Here is a 24949-nt window from a genome sequence, read left to right as displayed (position 1 = left end):
AAGACTGTCGACGAGTTGCTAGCTAAGGGTTATATCCGTCGCAGTTTCTCTCCTTGGGCTTTTCCTGTTTTGCTCGTAGAGAAGAAGGATGGCGCGAAGAGGATGTGCGTCGATTACCGGGATCTGAATGCAGTCACTATCAAGAACAAGCATCCATGCCCCGTATTGAGGATCTCTTTGATCAGCTTTCAGGGTGCTTGGTATTCTCGAAGATTGATCTGCGTTCGGGTTATCATCAGCTGAAGATTCGTCCTGAGGATATTAGAAGACGGCATTCACCTGCAAGTATGGGTTATACGAGTATACGGTCATGTCCTTCGGCTTGACTAATGCTCCGGCTTCTTCATGCATCTGATGAACAAGGTTTTCATGGATTATCTGGACACCTTTGTGGTGATATTTATTTGATGATATCCTGATATATTCCAAGTCAGAAGCGGAGCATGAGAAGCATCTGAGGCTTGTGTTGCAGAGGCTCAGAGAGCACAAGCTGTATGCCAAGCTCAGCAAGTGCGAGTTCTGGATTGACGAGGTTCCATTCCTCGGTCATGTTATCTCCAAGGGAGGTATTGCTGTGGACCCCGGAAAGGTGAAGGATGTGCTTGACTGGGTTGTACCGCAGACGGTGAAGGAAGTCCGCTCTTTTCTGGGCTTAGCAGGCTATTATTGGAGGTTCATTGAGAATTTCTCTAAAATTGCGAAGCCTTTGACTTCCTTGCTGGAGAAGGATGTGGGTTTTTCTTGGACTGATGAGCGTCAGAGTGCCTCGAGGAGCTGAAGAAGAAGTTGACTACGGCGCCAGTCCTTACTCTGCCAGATCAGAGCAAGAGGTTCACAGTGTATTGTGATGCTTCGAGGGATGTCTTGGTTGTGTTCTGATGCAGGAAGGCAGAGTGATAGCTTATGCTTCGCGGCAGTTGCGCTGGCATGAGCTGAATTATCCCACTCATGATCTGGATTAGCTGCAGTTGTGCATGCTCTGAAGATATGGAGGCATTACTTGTTTGGGCAGAGGTGTGATATTTACACCGATCACAAGAGCCTCAAGTATATTTTCACTCAGAATGAGCTGAATATGCGGCAGAGAAGATGGCTAGAGTTGGCAAGGATTATGACCTGGAGATTCACTATCATCCGGGCAAGGCCAATGTTGTAGCAGATGCTCTGAGCAGGAAGAGCTATGTTAACATGGCCGTGGCTTTTCAGATGTCTCAGGAGTTATGCGAGGAGTTTGAGCAGTTGAGTCTGGGTTTCTTGCATCATACCTCGGGTACATCGTTCGAGGCAGAACCCACTCTAGAGGCTGAGATCAGGCAGCATCAGAAGGAAGATCAGAAGCTGCAGGAGATTCGTGAGTTGCTCAAGATTGGCAAAGCTCCTCATTTCAGAGAGGATGATCAGGGCACCTTGTGGTACAAGGTCGTATATGTGTGCCGGATGTAGCAGATCTCAGGAAGTTGATTCTGAGTGAGGCTCATGATACAGCATATTCTATCCATCCAGGCAGCACGAAGATGTATTACGACCTGAAGGAACGATTCTGGTGGTATGGAATGAAGCGTTCCGTTGCGGAGTACGTGGCTATTTGTGACACTTGTCAGCGTGTCAAGGCAGAGCATCAGAGGCCAGCAGGGTTATTGCAGCCGTTGAAGATTCCAGAGTGGAAATGGGAGGAAATCACAATGGACTTCATTGTTGGCTTGCCTCGTACTCAGAAAGGGTACAACTCCATATGGTAGTAGTGACCGGTTGACGAAGGTGGCTCATTTTATTCCGGTGAACACTACTTACTCCGGTGCTAGACTCGCAGAGTTGTACATCTCTAGGATTGTCTGTCTGCATGGTGTTCCGAAGAAGATTATATCTGATCGAGGATCTCAGTTCACTTCACGGTTCTGGGAGCAGTTGCACGATTCGTTGGATACGAAGCTGCGCTTCAGTACTGCATATCATCCTCAGACAGATGGACAGACAGAGAGAACCAACCAAGTGTTGGAGGATATGCTCGAGCCTGCGCTATTCAGTATGGTACCAGCTGGATAAATGCCTGCCGTATGCAGAGTTTTCTTATAACAACAGTTATCAGGCTAGTCTGAAGAAGTCCCCGTTTGAGGCCCTGTATGGTCGGAAATGCAGGACTCCGTTGTATTGGGATCAGATTGGTGAGAAGCAGGTATTTGGTCCAGATATTGTGAAGAGGCAGAACAGTCGTACAGCAGGTGCGAGAGAATCTGAGGGTCGCTCAGACTCGTCAGAAGAGTTATGCGGATGTTCGTCGTCGAGATTTGACCTTCGCAGTGGTGATCATGTATATCTGAAGGTCTCGCCGATGAGAGGAATCCGCAGGTTTAATGTACGAGGGAAGCTAGCTCCTCGGTACATTGGTCCGTTCAAGGTGTTGGAACGGAAAGGTGAGGTGGCATATCGTCTGGAGTTGCCACTCAATCTCTCAGGGGTGCACGATGTGTTTCACGTATCTCAGCTGAAGAAGTGCTTGAGAGTGCCAGAAGAGCAAGCACCGATAGAAGGGTTGGATGTGCAGGAGGATCTGACCTATGTTGAGCATCCGGTAAAGATTCTGGAGACATCTGAGAGAGTTACTAGAAACAAGAGGGTCAAGATGTGCCGTGTTCAGTGGAGTCATCACACGGAGGATGAGGCTACTTGGGAGCGAGAAGATGAGCTGAGGAAGACATATCCCGATCTCTTTGCTAGCTAGCCTATCCGAATCTCGGGACGACATTCCTGTAAGGGGGGTAGGTTTGTAACACCCTAAGGTAATTTCCTCAAATTTTAATAAATTTATTTGGGCTTAAATGAATTTTCCAGGATTTTCTCTAATTTATCTCGCATTTAAAGTAATTTTATAACGTAAGAAAATAAAATTTATCATAGGATTAAATTGTTTGTGCATTCATGCCGAAGCATTATTTTTCTTGTGTTGAGTTTATATGGTTTGAATTCAAATTTATTTGAATTCAAATGAGTTTGTTTGGATGTTTGAGTGTAGAAAAGAAAGAGAAAGGATAAAAGAAGCCAACACAACAGCAGCCCAGCCCAGCCCAGCTCTCCACTTCCCCTCCCCTTTCCATCCCGGGCCCTCCCTTCCTTCCCGCGTGGGCCAAGCCCGAGGCCCATCTCCCCCTCAGCCCGAGCTAGCACCTTCCCCCGCTCGCCCCCTCTCTCTGGCGAGCTGGACCCACGCGTCAGCGCCCCCTCCCACCTCCCCTTCTTTCTCTCCTTCCTCTGTTTCCTCCGGCGCTCAACGGCCTCCGAATCCGCCGGCGGTTTTCCCTTCTGGGCCCGCACGCCGAGGCCTCGACGTCCGCCCTTAAGTGGCCCTGCGACCCCCACCCACCGTGCCCTAACCCCGCCGCCACCCAGAACCCTAGCGTTGCCCTTCCCCCGCTCCTCCGCGCCACCTCCCCTCGGCCTCACCGTCGGCAGGTCACCTCGCTGCACCCCAGAGCACCACGTCACCCGCAGTAGCTCCGCGCTGATCCCCGCTAGCTTACCGAGCCGTGCGTTGGAGCTCTGGACCTCAGCATCACCGGAATCAGGCCTCGACGTCACCGCCGGTGATCTGCTACGCCTCCCCAATTGCTCGCCGTCGTTGGGTCTTTGGCCGCGCTGATCCCCGCTACACCTCCACAGGACTCCCACGCGACGGACTACGGTGACCCGGAGCTAGGAGAGTCCCGGCAGCACCCCTCCCCGCGAGCACCCGATCCCCTCCGCCGTGGAAGCCCGTCGCCGGCCACCCTCGGCTACAACACCGGCTACCCCAGGCCCCTGGTGAGCACTACACGTTCCCCCGCATCGTATACACTAGATGCCGAAGCCCGGAATCCCTCCTAGCCCCTGGAACGCACGCACACCGGCGTGTGCGCCGCCCCGAGCCGCCCTCGCCGCGGGGATCGCCCACCCGAGCCCCGATCCGCCACGTTGATAGCCTAGGTGGATTACCCGTACCGCCAGCTTCCTCCACGGCTTGATCCCGAGCCAAACGAAGCCCGGACGGCCAAGTTTGGTCGTCACCGGCGAGGCGCCGCCGCGGAGACCGCGCTCCGGCGAGCAGCACCGCCAGCCCGCGCCCCCTTCTGTTCCTGGCCGTCCGATCTGAAATCCACGGATGAGATTAGATCGGAGCCTCATTGAACCGTGACCCTTCGATCGCGATCCAGCGGCCGAGCGTTGCCCGTACCAGTTCGCCCCTCGTTTTAAATCCGAGCCGCTCATCTTAGATCCGGCGCGCTGCATTAGATCCGAGAGAAAAGAGAGACGGGAGCGTCGGATCTGGATCCGACGGTCGAGAGTCACGCGTACCCCTTCGCTTAGTGGATCTAATCCCAGCCGCACGATCAAGATCCGAGGGCCCAGAACAGGAGATACCGGTTCGGGCTGTTCTTTTTGCTAAAGAGTCCTCGGGTTTTCTGGGAATCAACCCGCGCTCCGGTGAAGTTCAAAGATAGTTACGGATAGGTCCTGTTTTATGCTTTTAGGCCCCTGGCTTCTCTGGAATTTGAACCCGCAGTCCATCTCTTGAGTTTTCTCGTGCTAGCCCCTAGATCTAGGCTTTAATTACGTTTTAGTCCCCGAGTTTTGTCCAGAAGCCCTGGTTTCTCTATTTTTCTTACAATTAGGTCCCTGGATCCTGTCTTAAGCGCAGTTTTTACGTTTTAGCTCCGTTTTAGGTGTTCTTTATATGCACGCGATCGTTGCAACGCGTAGATTAGTTTTAGGCTAGTTTTATGTGCTGTTCCATTGTGTTGGTGTACTGTTTACTTATATTTTGCTATTGTTTGTGCATGTGTGTATGTGTGGACTATGCTTGATGATCGTGAGTAGACGCGGAGCCTTTGGATCAGTACCAGGAGCAGCCGTCTTCCGAGCACTTCGAGCAGCAGCCGGGAGAGTACGAGGAAGGCAAGTATAACATGAACCTCCTATCACTTTTTAAATACAATTTCATACTGCATTTAATTCTGTATGCCTATAAGGATTTCCTAGCCACCTTTATATCCTTTATATATATCCTTTGGGTTGCATTTTGGTTAGTTGTGCTAGGTTGCTGCGCTATAACAAACCTTGGTCCTTTGTAATTAATTTGATTAATGGTCTTATGCAACTTAATTCTGGAGCCGACCCTTTGTGCTGTGTGCTTGAGTGGTTTGTGCGCCCTTAAAAGATGTTTTTGTTAGAAACATGGTTTAGGGGGCCAGCACGGTGCTTAGTGCTTGGTTGGCCACTCTCCATAAGGACCGGTTCATAGAGCGACAACCTGGGACAACCGCGCAACCACAAGACTGGTATGGGACGGTCTTGACTTACTAATTAGGTCATTTTGGTTCGGGAGTAACTTACCTGCGTGGGCAAGAGGGGTGGTAAGCTTCAATGGTCCCTGCTCCTCCGGCTTGGTCTGTGCTGTGTGTCTTGTACCCCCGGAGGTGGGCCCCATCGTCGCTGATCCAGAATCCTTAGCGGTTACACCTTACCAACGTGATTCTTTGTAATGGTCTCGTAGTGTGCTTGCTAGCCATCTCACCTAAGGAAGTGTGATGAACAACTAGCGTAGCTCACGACTTGTGGGTAAAGTTGTGCAACCTCTTGAGAGTGTAAAACTGATATATCAGCTGTGCTCACAGTCATGAGCGGCCCAGATCCTCCGTCTGATTAGTGGGGTTATCAACCTTTGACGAGGGCGATTCCCCGGGTGGTTTCGGTTTGGATGGTTCTCAGTAGTTTAAATTAATATTGATTAATTCTTATGCAATTTGGGTTATGGTAATTCATCCACTCGTAGTAATTAGCTTTAATAAAATTTGCCAAGACTAAAAGCTAATGCAGTTGAGTCAGCTAACCTTAGAGCCTCATGCTCGTGTTATACTTGTTGAGTACGAGTTTGTACTCACACTTGTCTCTCTACTCTTCTGGTCTCTTTCGGATATCTTCGACTGCTGCTCAGTGCCCGGCAACGTGGAGGACTACGTCAGCGGCTTCGACGACTTCTAGGCGTTTGTCTCCCAGTCGACGTCCCTGTGGCGCCCAGCTCTTCATGTATCTCTTTTACGCTTCCGCAACTCTTGAACCGATTCTTGATACGGTTGTAATAAAATAATTCATTCATGATTCGTATACGATTTATATTAATGTTATTCCTGACATGTGTTGTGATATCTTGATAATCTGTTGTATATATGCGTGACTTGATCCTGGCGCATATATGATTGCTCGATTTATGTTCTTATAAATCGGGTGTGACACATATAAGACCCTAGAAAGAAACAGAGGCTTGCATTTGGGTCCCTAATCGACTAGAACAAAAGAAGTCAAGCGGCAGTGATTAAAATCCGATGAAGAGGCTCACTGGTGGTGAGGGAAAGGTGGGGAAAAAGGTCCAGGAGCTCACAGCGGACTTGGGGTGGTTGGAATCATAGAAGGGAAGCTCGGAGGCGGTGGTTCAACTAGAAACAGAGCCGGCGCGGTGAGGTTTCGAGGGCGGCGACGGTGGTCTGGTGACTGGAGTGCAGGAAGGCAAAGGGAAATTGGTTAGGGAGCTTTGACGTGGAGATATGGTGCTGATGGTGCTCTTGGCGAGGAAGAAGAAGGGGTGGAACTTCGGTTCGACTACAAATAGGATGGCGGCGGAAAGTGAGATTCACCGATGCAATGTTCTGGGCTGCGCGTGCGCAGGAGGAGGAAGAAGAGCGGATCAGGAAGAGGCAATGAGATGCCGTGGCGCTAGTGGAGCACGAAATTGGAGAGGAGTGGCGAAGGCGGCTGACGGCAGTGGATAGTGGAGCTCCGGCGACGTAGTCGAGCGGGGAGAAGAATAGGAATGCGATGTGTGTGAGGGAACAGAAGAAAGAAGAAGTTTACTGGGCACATCCCCGAGCTAAAAAGAGGTGCGCGGGCGGCGGCAAGTAGCTGCTGGTGGTCGACGGCGCGCGTGGCGGCTCTGGCGGGAGGCGGCGCAACGCGTCCGCGCGAGGAGGAGCCAGCGGGGTTGTTTAAGCGGTGGGCGAGCGAGCTGGGAGCCAGGTGGCGCAGGAAGAGCGGCGAGGGGGCAGCTGGCGGCCGGGGAAAACACCGGCGATGGGCGGTGGGCAGCGCTACAGAGAAACAGAGAGGGGAAGCAGGAGGAAGAAGACGAGGACGTGTTCATAAATTTTGCAAAAGTTCAAGGGAGTTTTGTGACACCCTAGGTGTCAAATTGTACCATAATATGTATGAAATGTAATGCATGTGTTGATTTGTATAAGGTTGGATGTATTTGTAGCAATAAGACCCTATGTGTAATTTTATAAAAATAGGAGTCCTTTTGTGCAAAATGCATGAGTTACAAAAGTAATTTTCAAAAGTTACTAGGGGCCAAATTATAAGAATGCAAGTAATCATGACAGTTCGAAAAACTTGCAATTAGGCCCAAGTTGTGTGTAAAATATGTAACAAGGACAAATCTATATAAAATTTAAAGTTAGTCCAAAGTTTCAAAATGAAGATGCATACTTTGAGTTTTTGAGTTTAAACCCTAAAACAAAGTTGTAGAACTTAAAAAGTTGTACAACTTTCATTTTGGTCACATTTTCATTTGAGCTCTAGAACAGTGGTTAAATTTGTCTTTACCGAGAGATCCCTGCAATTTTCTAAATTTACAAACTAGTCCTCGGGAAATTCCCTTTCTCTTCCTCCTCTGGCGCTGCTCTATTCCTGCTCTGCAACCCACCGCTGTGCCGACCGTTCTTGCCACCACCTGCTGCAAATTCTCCACGCGTCGCCCCAGCTCTAGCTGATCCATTTTTTTTTCCTGCCGCTTTCACCGTGGCCTTATCCCTTCTTCAAACATGCCGGCCTACATTGCCTTCTCTCCCATTTCCTTTCTTCTTCCATCGGCCAAGAAACAGAGACGAACCCAGCTGAGTTTCTTTGGTCTGCCGGCCAAATTTCCAACCTCCGCTCCGGCGCCGGGCCCCAGATCCCGTCGCTCGCCTGCATCCAGACGCCCAGTGCCATGCGGCCGTCCTCCCTCAACTCCCGTCGCTCTGCCTGCTGGTCTGGTTGAGGCGCTAGGTGGATGCGCCGTTCGCTGCTCCCACCAGCCGTGGGGGCTGTGCCGTCGCACCTGGGTACCAGCATAGCAGCTCACCTCGACACCTCCACGGTTTTGCCCTCAGCTGGCAACCACCCGAAGTCTCCTGCCGGCCGGTCAAAGCAGCCCACACCTTGAGCTCCGTCCCCACCGCCGTGAACTTCCTGTTGGTCCTCCTGCACACTTTCTAATCCCCAAAACGGACTGCTGGAGTGCTGCTCGACCTCCCCCGGCGACCAACTGGTGAGGCGCCTCCCTGTGCTCTTTCCCCTGTACAGGATTCATTTTTTTCCCCATGGAATCGACCCAGCGCCTCCTCTGTTTGTTGCAGATAAGGGACCTCGTGCAGCAATTAAGGCAAACTCAGGGGGTTTTCTGCGAAGTGTAGACCCATAGGAACAGTGCTGTTCGAGGACCTGTATGTAAAGGTGCTTGTTATTTCATGTGAAGTGATGCTACTGACTTGTAAAATCCCTAGAAAATCGTAGAAAATTCAAAAAAATATGAAACCAGTTGGATTTGAATCCTCATTTTAAACCCTATCACTTTTGTTTTATAACCATGTTATGAAAGTATATGGTTTGTTTCGTATTTAAAATAGAAGTAAAGGGATGCTTGTTATTTCATGTGAATGGTATTTCTGATTTGTAAATTCAATAGAAAATTGTAGGAAATTCCAAAAATTACAAAACCAGTTTTGTTTGAAACTAGATTTTGAACTCTACAACTTCTATTAAATAAGTTTGATATGAAACCAAATAGTTTTGAATCTTTATTAAATCTAAGATAAATATAATATTCATATCTCCTGCATGGTAACTGTGTTGATCTTGATTTTTGATATGCAATCCCTATGGATTAAGCATGAATTGATATGGAATTTTCAAACCTAAGTTTATTTTGTAATTTAAATTCTTTTAAGTTGATCAATTCAATTTATTTTATAATTAGCTAAATCTAGTCTATTCGGTAAAGCTTATCTAATTAGATCTTTTAATTAGAATCAGTTAAGCATGCGATTGATCTGTGTTTAAATTTTCAAAACTTTATCACCTTAATTGTCCAAGCTCCACATTCAAATTTGAATAAATTGAGTATCTTAATTCTTGCTTTCAATTAAATCAATGCTATAGTCATGTTAGTCATGAGTTGAATGTTTAGGATTCAAGACTTAGGTTTCCCTCTTGTATCGTGAGTTCTCGAGTGTTAACCTTCTGGATCGCAGTTTATCGTAAAATAAAATAAGAAGACTATACATTCTTTAATTTTATATTCTTGCATATCATATAGATCCGACTGCTTTTGCCGACGATGTCTACAAGCTGATCGTGGATCGAGCCGTGAAAATTCCTACAGATCCCGGAACCAGAAGAAGGTTGTTCTGAAGACCTCAAGAACTTCATCAGGGAATTTTCGGAAGGCCCGAACCAAAGTTCGGACGTTATTAACTTGACTAACCTCAGCCCCACCAGTAAAGGCAAGCCCCGGACATAACCCACTATTTTAATTATACTGCAATCTATATCTATTTACGTATTCTATGCATTAAGTTCTTAGGAATTGCTTGAAACCCTAGTTGCATCCTCCTAGGAACCAATGTGATGGATACTAGTACTTGAGTCCGACTAGCTGCTATACTAATAGGGCCGGTAGAAGTCGGGTGATTTCCTGTCACTCGCATGATATAGGAGTTGTAATGTTTACATTTCTGTTCTCACTATAAGGATGCCGGACGGGAGTTTTGTGCGGTATCATGGTTGAGGTGATACCCCGTCTGTGTTGATGAATTTTGATAAGGTCGCGGTGTGTGCCGATCGGGGTTAAGCGTTTGAAAGTACTAACCACATGCCGTGAGTTATGGGTAAGCGGTAAGCCTAGTAGCCAATCGGCCCGAGGAGTGGACATACCTCCCACCACTCGATTTGCTTCTTCTGGTTACTTATGTTCGACTGAGGAAATACGTGTTGCAAGGGCAACCAGGAATACGGGTTTTGTAGTCGCGCTACAGACGTATGTCCTGCACACATTAGGTGTGCGTATGTTCCTGCAGTCGCTTGTGGTGGACCTGTCCACGAGTCGGAATGAAAGGTAAACGGTTGCTTCGGAATGACCCTGTGGCATTCGAAGCGTGTGAGTTAGGTTTACCTTGCAAGGTTAAATTCGATTCGAATCGTCCGCTTCTCACGAAGATTGAGACTGCTTGATCCCTTTATCACACAGAGTAACAAGAGCAACTATATGATGAGTAATACTGATGGTTGAGATAAAGATCTTACCATGCTTGAGTAGTATAGGTGCTCACCTAGAAAGGATAATCAACTAGAACCTGAAAAGTAAAAGTTGAAATTAAGGATCTACTCTTTGTTGCTTTTCAGCTGAAACTAAACCCAGAACCATTATAAGCTCTCATAAGTCTAGTTATGGGCTAAGTATACCCAATCCCGGGTAAGCCTTGCTGAGTATTAGTATACTCAGCCTTGCTAGTTATATGTTTTGCAGGTTATGTCTTGAAGACCCTACTTTTCCCTTGCCCTGGTCCTGTGCTCTTTCAAAAGGTTGGTCCGTGGAATGGGATCCGTCCCCGGCCAGCACTGGTGATATCGAGCGATGTCATGCTCGGGCTTAGCATGGCATCCGTCTTAACGACGTGCTGTAGATCATCGCGTATGTTTTTTTTTCCGCTGCTAAAAATCATAGCTTAAACAGTTTGTATTGTTTTCTCTAAATTTGAAACTTTGTACTACTTTTATAAACTCTTGTAATGTAAATTCCTATAATGTAAATTATGATGGTGATTGTATCTCTGGACTCACCTTCGTGTGAGGTAACCTTATTGATCCTGTGTATTGGTGGTTTATCGGGACATTACCCGACAGGCCAAGGGATTATACCGTTTGAAGCACGATGGAGCCCTCGGAAGTGGACTCGCGTACTTGAGCCGGTATAATTCAGATTGGTTCTGCCACAGCTGGTATCAGAGCTATAAGGTTACCCAGAGATACATTTTACTTTAAAAATGATTTCAGTATAAAAATATGACCAATAAAATGTTTGAAAAAGTCACGTTGGATTCGTTAAGGTTCGTGCTTAGTACGTAAAGCCCTAGGGTAATGTTTAAGGGAAAATAGAGGTGGCTATATTATATATATAACCTTAACTACCAGCATTACTGTTCTGTCAAAACTTAAATTCATGCACAACTCAACCTTACTTTCTGTAACGACATCTTCGATGGTGAGGTAAGAAGGTAAGGATCCTCAGCCAACTGAGGGAGCTTGGCCTTCCCGTCGGTGATGCGAACCGAACGCTGTTTCTCAAGCAGTGGCCTACTTGAGATGCTGCCAATGTACCAACCTCGGTTGACTACATTGGGAGTATATGGTTCGGCGCAGGATATGGCGATCACTGTTCATATCCCCACATTTTGCGGTACCCCCCCCGTGAATACGTTATCTCGATAACGTATGTTAACGTTGTCTGTACGGCGGTAATTGTACAGATGCTGTTTCTATAGTGAACAGTAATGATTGGGGACGCTTTCATGACATGCTGGCATGAAAGGTTCATTGGTTATATATATTGTGGTTTTCTGCAGGTACACTAACCACGAATACGAAACTAGGACGGATAGGGTTTATCGACTAGTTAATAGAAAGAGACGTATGTATTATGCCACCGAAACTAACCACGTAAGTCCGAAGATATTCGGCAGTTATTGTTGGTTTGTGAGGACGAGTAGAACGTGCATGCATAACTCATCATCAAATACATGAATGCAATGTATGTTTTGGTTTTTTCTAAGGATGTATAGTAGAATGTTGATCTTTGGTTTGGTTAGTGGGATTCTTGTAGTAGTGTTGATGAAGTCTCTTAGGTATCTTTCTGCTTTCCAGCCTTGGCCATATCCAAATCAGTTATCTCGTCCTATTTACCCTGTAAGTCTTCAGCAGGGTAAATAAATTTTATCATCTGAATTTTTGTTTCAGATGGTTGGAGCCACACGTGGAACCCCGGAAGGTTTCCGAGCAGATCAATCCAGCAATTCCCAACCACCATCCCCATCACTTTCACATCTAGCCGAGGCTATGGCTCGGCAAACTGAACTTCTTAATCTATTGGTACAAGCACAGAAGAATCAGCAACACCAGCAGTCACGAAGTTGTGACGAACCTCAGGTGGCAACTTATCAAGATTTTCTTAGTACTCAGCCCCCGCTGTTCAGCAAAGCGGAGGAACCCTTGGATGCTGATGCTTGGCTCCGCACCATTGAATCTAAGTTTGCTCTTCTTACGATTCCATGTGCGGACTCTAACAAGGCTCGATTTGCTGCCCAACAATTACATGGAACTGCTCGTATTTGGTGGGATACTTTTTGTGCTATGCAAATTGATGGTCATGTCATCTCTTGGGAAGAATTCCGTAATGCCTTCAGAGCACATCATATATCTGAAGGGCTGGTGGAACGGAAACTGAATGAGTTCTTGACACTTACACAAGGCACCCGCACTGTACTGCAGTATGCACAAGCTTTTAATCACCTGTGTCAGTATGCGGGCTATTATGCTGATAGTGATGTCAAAAAGCAAGATCGTTTTCGTCGAGGTTTGGATACTAAGCTTAAAAAGCATCTGAATCTTGTCAAGGCGAATACTTTCAGCGAGTTGGTCAACATGGCACTAACTCAGGAAGATTGCATTACGGCACACCGTGCCGAAAAGAAGCGTAAGATTTCCACTAAATCCACGAGCGTTCAACCCTCGTGGTATCAGTTCGATCAGAATGTATTGCCTGAAGCACTACCACGAAATGTTCCGATTGGCAGACTGGTTCTTAGGCCGCCTCAACAGCAAGAAGAGTATCGACCTCCTGTACTTCTACAACAACCACAACAATTTGGCCCACGGCCGAATGTTCAAAAAGCTCGACGGAAAAGCAACACTCATTGTTGTTTAAAGTGCGGAAGTGCGGATCATCTCCTTAAAAATTGTCCGCAACTCAGAAAATCTAATCAAGGGCAGAATTCCAGTCAGAATGATCAGAACAAGGGTAAGAGGCCGATGATGCAAGTCCGGTATGGACACATCAATTTCACTACCCTTGCAGAACTTCCGGATGGAGCTCCTATTATGTCGGGTACATTTTCAGTACACTACAAACCAGTTGTTACATTATTCGATTCTGGAGCAACTCATAGTTTCATTAGTAACAACTGCAGTATCCGAATAGGACTTGATCTTTGCCCTACTAAGGGATCATATGTGATCTCTACCCCTGGAGGAAAAATTTCATCTGGCCAAATGGTCAAGAAGGTGCCAATTCAATTGGGTAGTAAGGAAATCAGAACTGATTTGATTTTGATAAACCTAGAGGGAATTGATATTATACTTGGGACAAATTGGATGGCAGAACATAGAGTACTGCTAGACATCTCTTCCCGAGTTATTGAGATTGATTCACCACACCAAGGAGCAACTACCCTCTATCTGCCTCAGCAAGAGTATTTGTACTCTTGTACTTATGCCATCACAGACGTCAAGGTAAAAGATATCCCAGTAGTCTGTGAATATCCCGATGTCTTTCCAGACGACTTGCCTGGGATGCCACCTGACAGAGATATTGAGTTCATTATTGAACTCCAACCAGGCACAGCTCCTATTTCGAAGAGGCCGTATCGCATGCCTCCAAATGAATTGGCTGAATTGAAAATCCAACTCCAAGATCTTCTTGATAAAGGTTTTATACGCCCAAGTGCATCACCTTGGGGTTGTCCCGCTCTCTTCGTCAAAAAGAAAGACAATAGCCTAAGGCTATGTGTCGATTATCGACCACTCAATGCGGTTACCATCAAAAATAAGTACCCTCTTCCCCGCATTGACATATTGTTTGATCAGTTAGCTGGAGCTAAGGTCTTCTCAAAAATTGACCTGCGCTCTGGCTATCATCAGATCAAGATTAGGCCTTATGATATTCCAAAAACGGCCTTCTCAACCAGATATGGACTTTATGAATATCTGGTTATGTCATTTGGGCTTACCAATGCACCGGCATATTTCATGTATCTTATGAATTCAGTCTTTATGCCGGAACTTGACAAATTCGTCGTGGTCTTCATCGACGATATTCTGATATATTCCAAGACTAAAGAAGACCATGCGAATCATCTACGTATCGTGCTTCAACGACTACGAGATCATCGCCTTTATGCCAAATTCTCAAAATGTGAATTCTGGCTAGGTAGTGTGAAATTTTTGGGACACACTATCTCTAGGGAAGGCATATCGGTTGATCCCACTAAAGTCCAGGAAGTTATGGACTGGAAACCTCCAACTTCAGTCCATCAAATTCGGAGTTTCCTTGGATTGGCAGGATATTATCGCCGATTCATTCCAGACTTCTCCAAGATAGCTAAACCAATGACTGAACTACTGAAGAAAGAAGTTAAGTTCTGCTGGGATACTAAGTGTGATGAAGCATTCCACACTTTGAGAAGACTTCTGACGACTGCTCCAGTACTAGCTCAGCCAGATAGTACCCAGCCTTTTGATGTCTACTGTGACGCTTCTGGAACTGGCCTTGGTTGTGTCCTTATGCAAAACAACCGGGTTATTGCTTATGCATCCCGAGCACTTCGGACTCATGAGCAAAATTATCCAACACATGATCTTGAATTGGCAGCGGTTATTCATGCTCTCAAGATCTGGAGACATCATCTTATGGGTGCTAAGTGTAACATTTACACTGACCATAAGAGCCTCAAGTATATTTTCACTCAAGCTGATTTAAATATGAGGCAAAGGCGTTGGTTAGAATTGATTAAAGACTACGATCTTGAGGTACATTACCATCCTGGCAAAGCCAATGTGGTTGCGGATGCCCTTAGCCGCAAGGCACGTTGTCACTGTTTGTCCATAAAAACCATCAGTGACACTCTCTGCAATCAGATGAGGAAACTCAATTTAGAAATCATTCCTCAAGGTAGTCTGAATCACTTATCCATTGAGAATACCCTTCGAGATAAAATCATCAAATCTCAACTACGTAATGAGGGTATCAAAATGATCAAATCAAAGTTATCTCAGGGAGAAGTTAAATATAAGTGTTTTCACACTGATCATCAAGGAACTTTATGGTTTAACAATCGAATTGTTGTACCTAAAGATCGTCAGCTTCGCAAGCAAATCCTTGATGAGGCACATCTATCCAAGTTCTCTATTCATCCTGGTAGTACCAAAATGTATCAAGATCTACGACAGAATTTTTGGTGGACCAGAATGAAAAGGGAAATTGCCAAATATGTATCCGAATGCGATACGTGCCAGAGAGTTAAAGCCAGTCATCTCAAGGCATCTGGTACACTTCAACCATTAACCATTCCGTCATGGAAATGGGAAGATATTAGTATGGATTTCATTGTTGGTCTTCCCAATACATCTCAAAAGCATGATTCTATATGGGTAATTATAGATAGACTTACCAAAACGGCACATTTTCTTCCTGTACATACCACTTATTCAGCTAAGAAGTATGCCGAAGTCTATCTAGATCAAATTGTTCGGTTGCATGGTGTTCCTAAGACTATTATCTCTGATCGAGGGGCACAATTCATTGCACGCTTCTGGGAACAATTGCAGTCTGCTCTTGGAACTAAACTAATTCGAAGCTCTGCATATCATCCCCAAACTGATGGACAGACTGAGCGAGTCAACCAAATACTGGAAGACATGCTCCGAGCTTGTGTTATACATTATGGTACAAGCTGGGACAAATGTCTTGCCTTGTTCGAATTCTCTTACAACAACAGCTACCAATCTAGTCTTCAGATGGCTCCATTTGAAGCGTTATACGGTCGCAGATGTCGAACTCCTTTGAATTGGTCTCAGACCGGTGAACGCAAAATCTTCGGACCCGATCTGGTTGTAGAAGCCGAAGATAAGGTCAAGGTTATTCAAGCCAATCTCAAAATAGCTCAGTCTAGACAGAAAAGCTATGCAGATAAAAGAAGGAAACCCTTACAGTTCCAAGAAGGAGATTTTGTTTATCTTCGAGTATCTCCTACCAAAGGTGTCCAGCGTTTCGGCATAAAAGGAAAGTTAGCACCTCGGTATGTTGGACCCTTTGAGATCCTTAAGGTCTGTGGCCCAGTGGCTTATAAAATCCGCCTTCCACCTCAATTGGCTGCCATTCACAATGTTTTTCATGTCTCTCAACTCAAGAAATGTATTAAAGTACCTACGGAGATCATTGAAACCACCGCCATTGAGATTGAGCCTGATCTGTCTTACACCGAGCAACCTATTCAAATTTTGGATACCAAGGAAAGAGCCACCAGAAGAAAGACAGTTAAGATGCACAAGATCTTATGGGATCACCACACCGAAGAAGAAGCAACCTGGGAAACAGAATCCTATCTTCAACAGAATTTCCCAAACTTCTTTCAAAGCCAATCCCCAAACTTAATCATCTGATTCTTTCTACCTTCGAATCTCGGGACGAGATTCTTTTTAGGGGGGAGGGCTGTGACACCCTAGGTGTCAAATTGTACCATAATATGTATGAAATGTAATGCATGTGTTGATTTGTATAAGGTTGGATGTATTTGTAGCAATAAGACCCTATGTGTAATTTTATAAAAATAGGAGTCCTTTTGTGCAAAATGCATGAGTTACAAAAGTAATTTTCAAAAGTTACTAGGGGCCAAATTATAAGAATGCAAGTAATCATGACAGTTCGAAAAACTTGCAATTAGGCCCAAGTTGTGTGTAAAATATGTAACAAGGACAAATCTATATAAAATTTAAAGTTAGTCCAAAGTTTCAAAATGAAGATGCATACTTTGAGTTTTTGAGTTTAAACCCTAAAACAAAGTTGTAGAACTTAAAAAGTTGTACAACTTTCATTTTGGTCACATTTTCATTTGAGCTCTAGAACAGTGGTTAAATTTGTCTTTACCGAGAGGTCCCTGCAATTTTCTAAATTTACAAACTAGTCCTCGGGAAATTCCCTTTCTCTTCCTCCTCTGGCGCTGCTCTATTCCTGCTCTGCAACCCACCGCTGTGCCGACCGTTCTTGCCACCACCTGCTGCAAATTCTCCACGCGTCGCCCCAGCTCTAGCTGATCCATTTTTTTTTCCTGCCGCTTTCACCGTGGCCTTATCCCTTCTTCAAACATGCCGGCCTACATTGCCTTCTCTCCCATTTCCTTTCTTCTTCCATCGGCCAAGAAACAGAGACGAACCCAGCTGAGTTTCTTTGGTCTGCCGGCCAAATTTCCAACCTCCGCTCCGGCGCCGGGCCCCAGATCCCGTCGCTCGCCTGCATCCAGACGCCCAGTGCCATGCGGCCGTCCTCCCTCAACTCCCGTCGCTCTGCCTGCTGGTCTGGTTGAGGCGCTAGGTGGATGCGCCGTTCGCTGCTCCCACCAGCCGTGGGGGCTGTGCCGTCGCACCTGGGTACCAGCATAGCAGCTCACCTCGACACCTCCACGGTTTTGCCCTCAGCTGGCAACCACCCGAAGTCTCCTGCCGGCCGGTCAAAGCAGCCCACACCTTGAGCTCCGTCCCCACCGCCGTGAACTTCCTGTTGGTCCTCCTGCACACTTTCTAATCCCCAAAACGGACTGCTGGAGTGCTGCTCGACCTCCCCCGGCGACCAACTGGTGAGGCGCCTCCCTGTGCTCTTTCCCCTGTACAGGATTCATTTTTTTCCCCATGGAATCGACCCAGCGCCTCCTCTGTTTGTTGCAGATAAGGGACCTCGTGCAGCAATTAAGGCAAACTCAGGGGGTTTTCTGCGAAGTGTAGACCCATAGGAACAGTGCTGTTCGAGGACCTGTATGTAAAGGTGCTTGTTATTTCATGTGAAGTGATGCTACTGACTTGTAAAATCCCTAGAAAATCGTAGAAAATTCAAAAAAATATGAAACCAGTTGGATTTGAATCCTCATTTTAAACCCTATCACTTTTGTTTTATAACCATGTTATGAAAGTATATGGTTTGTTTCGTATTTAAAATAGAAGTAAAGGGATGCTTGTTATTTCATGTGAATGGTATTTCTGATTTGTAAATTCAATAGAAAATTGTAGGAAATTCCAAAAATTACAAAACCAGTTTTGTTTGAAACTAGATTTTGAACTCTACAACTTCTATTAAATAAGTTTGATATGAAACCAAATAGTTTTGAATCTTTGTTAAATCTAAGATAAATGTAATATTCATATCTCCTGCATGGTAACTGTGTTGATCTTGATTTTTGATATGCAATCCCTATGGATTAAGCATGAATTGATATGGAATTTTCAAACCTAAGTTTATTTTGTAATTTAAATTCTTTTAAGTTGATCAATTCAATTTATTTTATAATTAGCTAAATCTAGTCTATTCGGTAAAGCTTATCTAATTAGATCTTTTAATTAGAATCAGTTAAGCATGCGATTGATCTGTGTTTAAATTTTCAAAACTTTATCACCTTAATTGTCCAAGCTCCACATTCAAATTTGAATAAATTGAGTATCTTAATTCTTGCTTTCAATTAAATCAATGCTATAGTCATGTTAGTCATGAGTTGAATGTTTAGGATTCAAGACTTAGGTTTCCCTCTTGTATCGTGAGTTCTCGAGTGTTAACCTTCTGGATCGCAGTTTATCGTAAAATAAAATAAGAAGACTATACATTCTTTAATTTTATATTCTTGCATATCATATAGATCCGACTGCTTTTGCCGACGATGTCTACAAGCTGATCGTGGATCGAGCCGTGAAAATTCCTACAGATCCCGGAACCAGAAGAAGGTTGTTCTGAAGACCTCAAGAACTTCATCAGGGAATTTTCGGAAGGCCCGAACCAAAGTTCGGACGTTATTAACTTGACTAACCTCAGCCCCACCAGTAAAGGCAAGCCCCGGACATAACCCACTATTTTAATTATACTGCAATCTATATCTATTTACGTATTCTATGCATTAAGTTCTTAGGAATTGCTTGAAACCCTAGTTGCATCCTCCTAGGAACCAATGTGATGGATACTAGTACTTGAGTCCGACTAGCTGCTATGCTAATAGGGCCGGTAGAAGTCGGGTGATTTCCTGTCACTCGCATGATATAGGAGTTGTAATGTTTACATTTCTGTTCTCACTATAAGGATGCCGGACGGGAGTTTTGTGCGGTATCATGGTTGAGGTGATACCCCGTCTGTGTTGATGAATTTTGATAAGGTCGCGGTGTGTGCCGATCGGGGTTAAGCGTTTGAAAGTACTAACCACATGCCGTGAGTTATGGGTAAGCGGTAAGCCTAGTAGCCAATCGGCCCGAGGAGTGGACATACCTCCCACCACTCGATTTGCTTCTTCTGGTTACTTATGTTCGACTGAGGAAATACGTGTTGCAAGGGCAACCAGGAATACGGGTTTTGTAGTCGCGCTACAGACGTATGTCCTGCACACATTAGGTGTGCGTATGTTCCTGCAGTCGCTTGTGGTGGACCTGTCCACGAGTCGGAATGAAAGGTAAACGGTTGCTTCGGAATGACCCTGTGGCATTCGAAGCGTGTGAGTTAGGTTTACCTTGTAAGGTTAAATTCGATTCGAATCGTCCGCTTCTCACGAAGATTGAGACTGCTTGATCCCTTTATCACACAGAGTAACAAGAGCAACTATATGATGAGTAATACTGATGGTTGAGATAAAGATCTTACCATGCTTGAGTAGTATAGGTGCTCACCTAGAAAGGATAATCAACTAGAACCTGAAAAGTAAAAGTTGAAATTAAGGATCTACTCTTTGTTGCTTTTCAGCTGAAACTAAACCCAGAACCATTATAAGCTCTCATAAGTCTAGTTATGGGCTAAGTATACCCAATCCCGGGTAAGCCTTGCTGAGTATTAGTATACTCAGCCTTGCTAGTTATATGTTTTGCAGGTTATGTCTTGAAGACCCTACTTTTCCCTTGCCCTGGTCCTGTGCTCTTTCAAAAGGTTGGTCCGTGGAATGGGATCCGTCCCCGGCCAGCACTGGTGATATCGAGCGATGTCATGCTCGGGCTTAGCATGGCATCCGTCTTAACGACGTGCTGTAGATCATCGCGTATGTTTTTTTTTCCGCTGCTAAAAATCATAGCTTAAACAGTTTGTATTGTTTTCTCTAAATTTGAAACTTTGTACTACTTTTATAAACTCTTGTAATGTAAATTCCTATAATGTAAATTATGATGGTGATTGTATCTCTGGACTCACCTTCGTGTGAGGTAACCTTATTGATCCTGTGTATTGGTGGTTTATCGGGACATTACCCGACAGGCCAAGGGATTATACCGTTTGAAGCACGATGGAGCCCTCGGAAGTGGACTCGCGTACTTGAGCCGGTATAATTCAGATTGGTTCTGCCACAAGTTTACTGTAAAGTAAAATTTTCTTCCAAACTATAGTCCTAATGAAAATAGTTAGGGTTTTGAAATTATTTTTAAAATTTTGCAAAAGATCTACCACTTTGCTTTAGGTCTAACTTTAAAATAGTTAGGGTTTTGAAATTATTTTTAAAACCAACAAATCATTCAATTTCAAATAAATCCAAAATAAGTTTTACCTTTTTACTGAAGACTTGAAGTAATTACACTTCTTACAGTGGTTAAAAAGTGAAAGCTCACGTTTGCAAATTAACCCTTCACATATCTTTGAAATTATCTCCCATTTGTACATAATTTACAAAAAGAACCCTAATTTTTCCAATATTACAAAAATACCCTTTAACGTATATTTAAGTTTTTAAAGGCATTCATCAAATCACACAGACACTAAGCACCACCTCGTACTAGAATTTAATTTGTGTCGGAGGTAGGATTTCCTCATTTGGGCTGCTAGTGCTTGGTGCCATTGGCTCAGGCTCAGTGGTTGTCCCGGAGCTCACGGCCTTCTTCTTTGGTGGTGCCATCGTAGGTTTCCTGGTCAAGCTGAGAACATCGTGGGCACCTCTATTGGGATCTGAAGGATATTTCTCCCAAATAGAAAAGTGAAATTGGTGTTCTGTCTCAATGGAATAACCTTATATGCACTTTCAAAATCTTAAAAAATCATCCAGATTACAGTAAAAGGTAGGGCATTTATACCCTTTACCCTTGTTACATAGTTCCAAAAATAACCCTACCTACCCAGAATATCCATAGGATGTTCTGGTCTTTGTGTCATTTTCGGAAAATGGTGTGTACAAGTTGTTCACTAGAAGGTGATCGCGCTTCCCATGTGATATCGAAGGTCCCATGAAATGTTCGATCCTCCGCCTAGGATCTTGGCGTTGTCGAAGGTTGTGCAACTGATTCCTTCATCGCCTAGACATTGGCCTTAGCCTCTGATGCGCTCGTACAAGTCCAAGTGGTTGGTCCATCCTTCTACGAAGGTCATGATATAACCTTCACGCATTCAGCTAGGCACAAACCGTCGACCATCTCAAAAAGGGCTTGTCCTCGAAAACAAATCAAAAACCATAAAATGCTTTTTAAACTATCCGAAGGTTTCACAAAACCTTCGGCAGGACCTTCGGCACGACCCTCTCAGGGATGGCGATCCCTAACACTACTCTTCCTGACCCTCTCGTGGAGGCTTTCCCCAAAGTGACCATAAAGGAACCGCCAAAGGAATGGTTAATGGAAGTGAAATGCTCATCTAAAGCAATTCAGATTCTTTCACCTTCCACGACAATTCACGACAATTCCTTGTTCTTTAAGGGAAACTGTCATAGAAGCCCTACATAACCCCACTACCGAGGCTAGTATCATGTCTGAACTCCTAACAAAAACTCTTTTAGGTGACATGCCTCTAGCCCCGGCTGACAAACTCTTCAAGTGTCCCTCGGGATACTTCTTCAAGTGTCGTGGGATTGCTAGGGCCGTGCCAATCAAAGTAGACAAAATCAAGGTGCATATGGACTTCCACATCTTTTCCATCCTTGATTTTGATCTTCTCATAGGCTCCCCTTTTGAAAAGTTTCTCCAAGAAAAATCATGCCAAGGAAGCCTCAATAATGAATTTGAAAAAAAATGCTTTCACCACTCCTATCTCTTGCATAAAAATTCCAATGGGGAAGCATCATCTCATCCATGACCTGCTCAAGGAGGTCAAGTTCGTATCTCCTTTCATTTCACCTAGGCCTGCCTTTCATCCTTGTGAAACAGAACATACATCATCACCCTCACTCGAGTCTAAGCCTTGTCCCTTTGCCATCAAATTGTTGATCTTGATAGTGGTCGAGAATCAACTCCGAGCTCACACGATGCATCTTTTCAGAAGGGACACCTTTGTGACTTAGACATTCCTAAGGCATCGACTCTGGAGCCCAATAAAAAGGATTCCGCAAACGAGCATGAAGACATCTCTTTCAAATTAACTCAAAAATCATGCTCGCTTAAGGAGTCTCCAGAGTCTGTCTCACTTAGTACCATGTGCTCTTGCAAGGATCATAACCACCTTTCACCCCTCTCTAGAAAAATGTTTAGGAGGTTGGTTGTAGATGCTTTTGTTTACCATAAGCATTGTAAATTTTATGAATGCACTGTGGTACTAACCATGCAGCTTGAACGATGACAACAAATGTGGCTGAACCGCCCGAATTAATCCGGCTCAAGTGCACTAACCATCATCCATAAAGACGAAACAGCTACCATGCACTTCAAATGGAGTAATCCGACAGTCTGTTGGGTAATTCCCAATGCGACCACTGAATATTTTGATCGAAACAAAGCGTACACTTAACTCACAAGAAGACAAGTTCAGAAATTACAACATTCCATAGATTTTACCTCACAAGTCTGACAATTATTTATTACAAGCCCAGTTCATAAAACTAGTACTTTAGAGTTCAAATATAAAAAGTTTATTCAGAGTTTAAAAGCAGCGAAAAGAAAACACGATCATCTATCGTTGATTCGGATACCACGATGAAGCCCGTACGTGGCATCACTAGGCAGAGTCATCGTTGGCCGGGGATGCATCCCACTCCACGGACCAACCAGGCGGCAAGGTACAACGCCAAGTCAAACCGGCTATCATTTCTTCAAAAGATGCACCTGAAAACAATACCACAAGCAAGGCGGAGTATACTAATACTCAGCAAGGCTTACCCGACTATTGGTATGTAAATAACCGACTCCTAAGTATGCGTGGCTCTAAGGCTCTAGGTTTTCTTTTTGCTAAAAAGCAACAAAGAGTAAGTTCTTAATTTCACATTTTAGCTTTCAATATTCTAGTTCATTTAACCATTCTAAGTGAGCATCTACCTCTAACCAAACATGGTGGAAAACAATTTATTCATCCACTAAGTTTCATCATAGCCATGGTTCCTCTTGTTACTCTATGTGGCAGAAGCACTAAGCAGTCTCAATTTCCATGAGAAACGGACGATTCGAATCGAATTTCTTAACCTCGCAAGGTAAACCTAACACACACGCCTGGAGCACTGAAGGATCACCCCAAGCAACTTTTCTCCTTTCTTTCTGGGTTGTGGATCAGGGTCACCCTCCCCGACTACAGAGCCATGCTCTGCACTCGCATGTGTATATGCATCTGAACTTCGTTCAAGTAGGGTGAAAGTAAAGTCCACTTGCCGGGCCAATCAGGTACTTAATCTCATTGAGTACCATATTTTCGACATGTGGTTAGTACGTTCAAATGCTTCCACACATTGCGGCCTTAGCATTTTTCTCTACTATCACACCCAGTTTTGAAAAGGGAACTGAATGCATCTCATATGTGCGCCAGGATCAAGTTCCACACATATGATAGACGTCACAAGTGTATACCCGAAATAATGAATTAACGAAACAGAGTATCATAGTACTTTATTACATGATCGAAAGTCTTAATCTTAAGCGAATAAATAAACATTTATAACTAGCAGCGGACTTCAACTTTACAGGCAGATGGCTGGAAGATATACGCCTAGTATTCTTCAAAGTCTTTGGGGAACTCCGGACAATTATCTTGTTCTGAGCAGCATTGGTTTTAATAAAGCAAGCGTGAGTACACTTATGGTTGGTACTCAGCAAGTGGAGTAAATTATATGACATGCAAGGCCAAAACTCAAGAAAAAGCTGACATGGTTTGACTACGATAAGCATTTTTAGTTGAACAAGTTTTATTAAGCAAGCATTAACTAAATGTTAGTATATACCAACCCTTAAATAAATAAAAGAGATAGGATAACAACAATATTAATAAAGAACATCGTTTAGATCATCTTTAAGTTCAATTATCATGTGAGGGTCCAAGCCGCTTTTAACCGTGAGCACGGCTGATATATCAGTTTTTACTCTGCAGAGGTTGTACACTTTACCCACAATTTATGTTTCCCTCGATGCCAGGTTTGCAAGGCCCTTAAACACTTCCAAGGTGAGTGGCAGGGATTCACTACGAGGCCTTTACAAAAATTCCCTAACTTATGACAATCTGCTAAGGTTTGAAGTCAAAGCGGTCATAACCCTCCCTAATGAGGTAGTGCCTTAGCCAAGGACTACATATCATAAAGCCTCAAGAGGACTGAGTTATATCCCGACGATGCAACCCCTCTTGCCCTTTCGGTAAGATTAGCATAAGCTAAAGTTTCTAATTAATTAGCCAAGACCAGAGTCATGTAGTATTGTGGTTGCACTATTTTCCTAGGTGGTTCTCCATGTTCCAATTAATGCAATGATCTTAATTATCACCATAAAAGTATTCCAGAATATGAGTCAACCAGTGTAGCATGATTTTTAGGTTATCCAGCCAAAGTCTAAGTAATAGCAACTAGCGTAGCTACAACATAAATGTAATAACTTAGGTTTAATCAAGGATGTCCAAAAGAAACTAGGCACATCCTTAGTTTGTGATCCATCATATTCTAGA

This window comes from Panicum hallii, chromosome 6 (assembly GCF_002211085.1).
Source record: "Panicum hallii strain FIL2 chromosome 6, PHallii_v3.1, whole genome shotgun sequence".
Lineage (NCBI taxonomy): Eukaryota > Viridiplantae > Streptophyta > Magnoliopsida > Poales > Poaceae > Panicum > Panicum hallii.
This window is presented reverse-complemented; position numbering follows the sequence as displayed.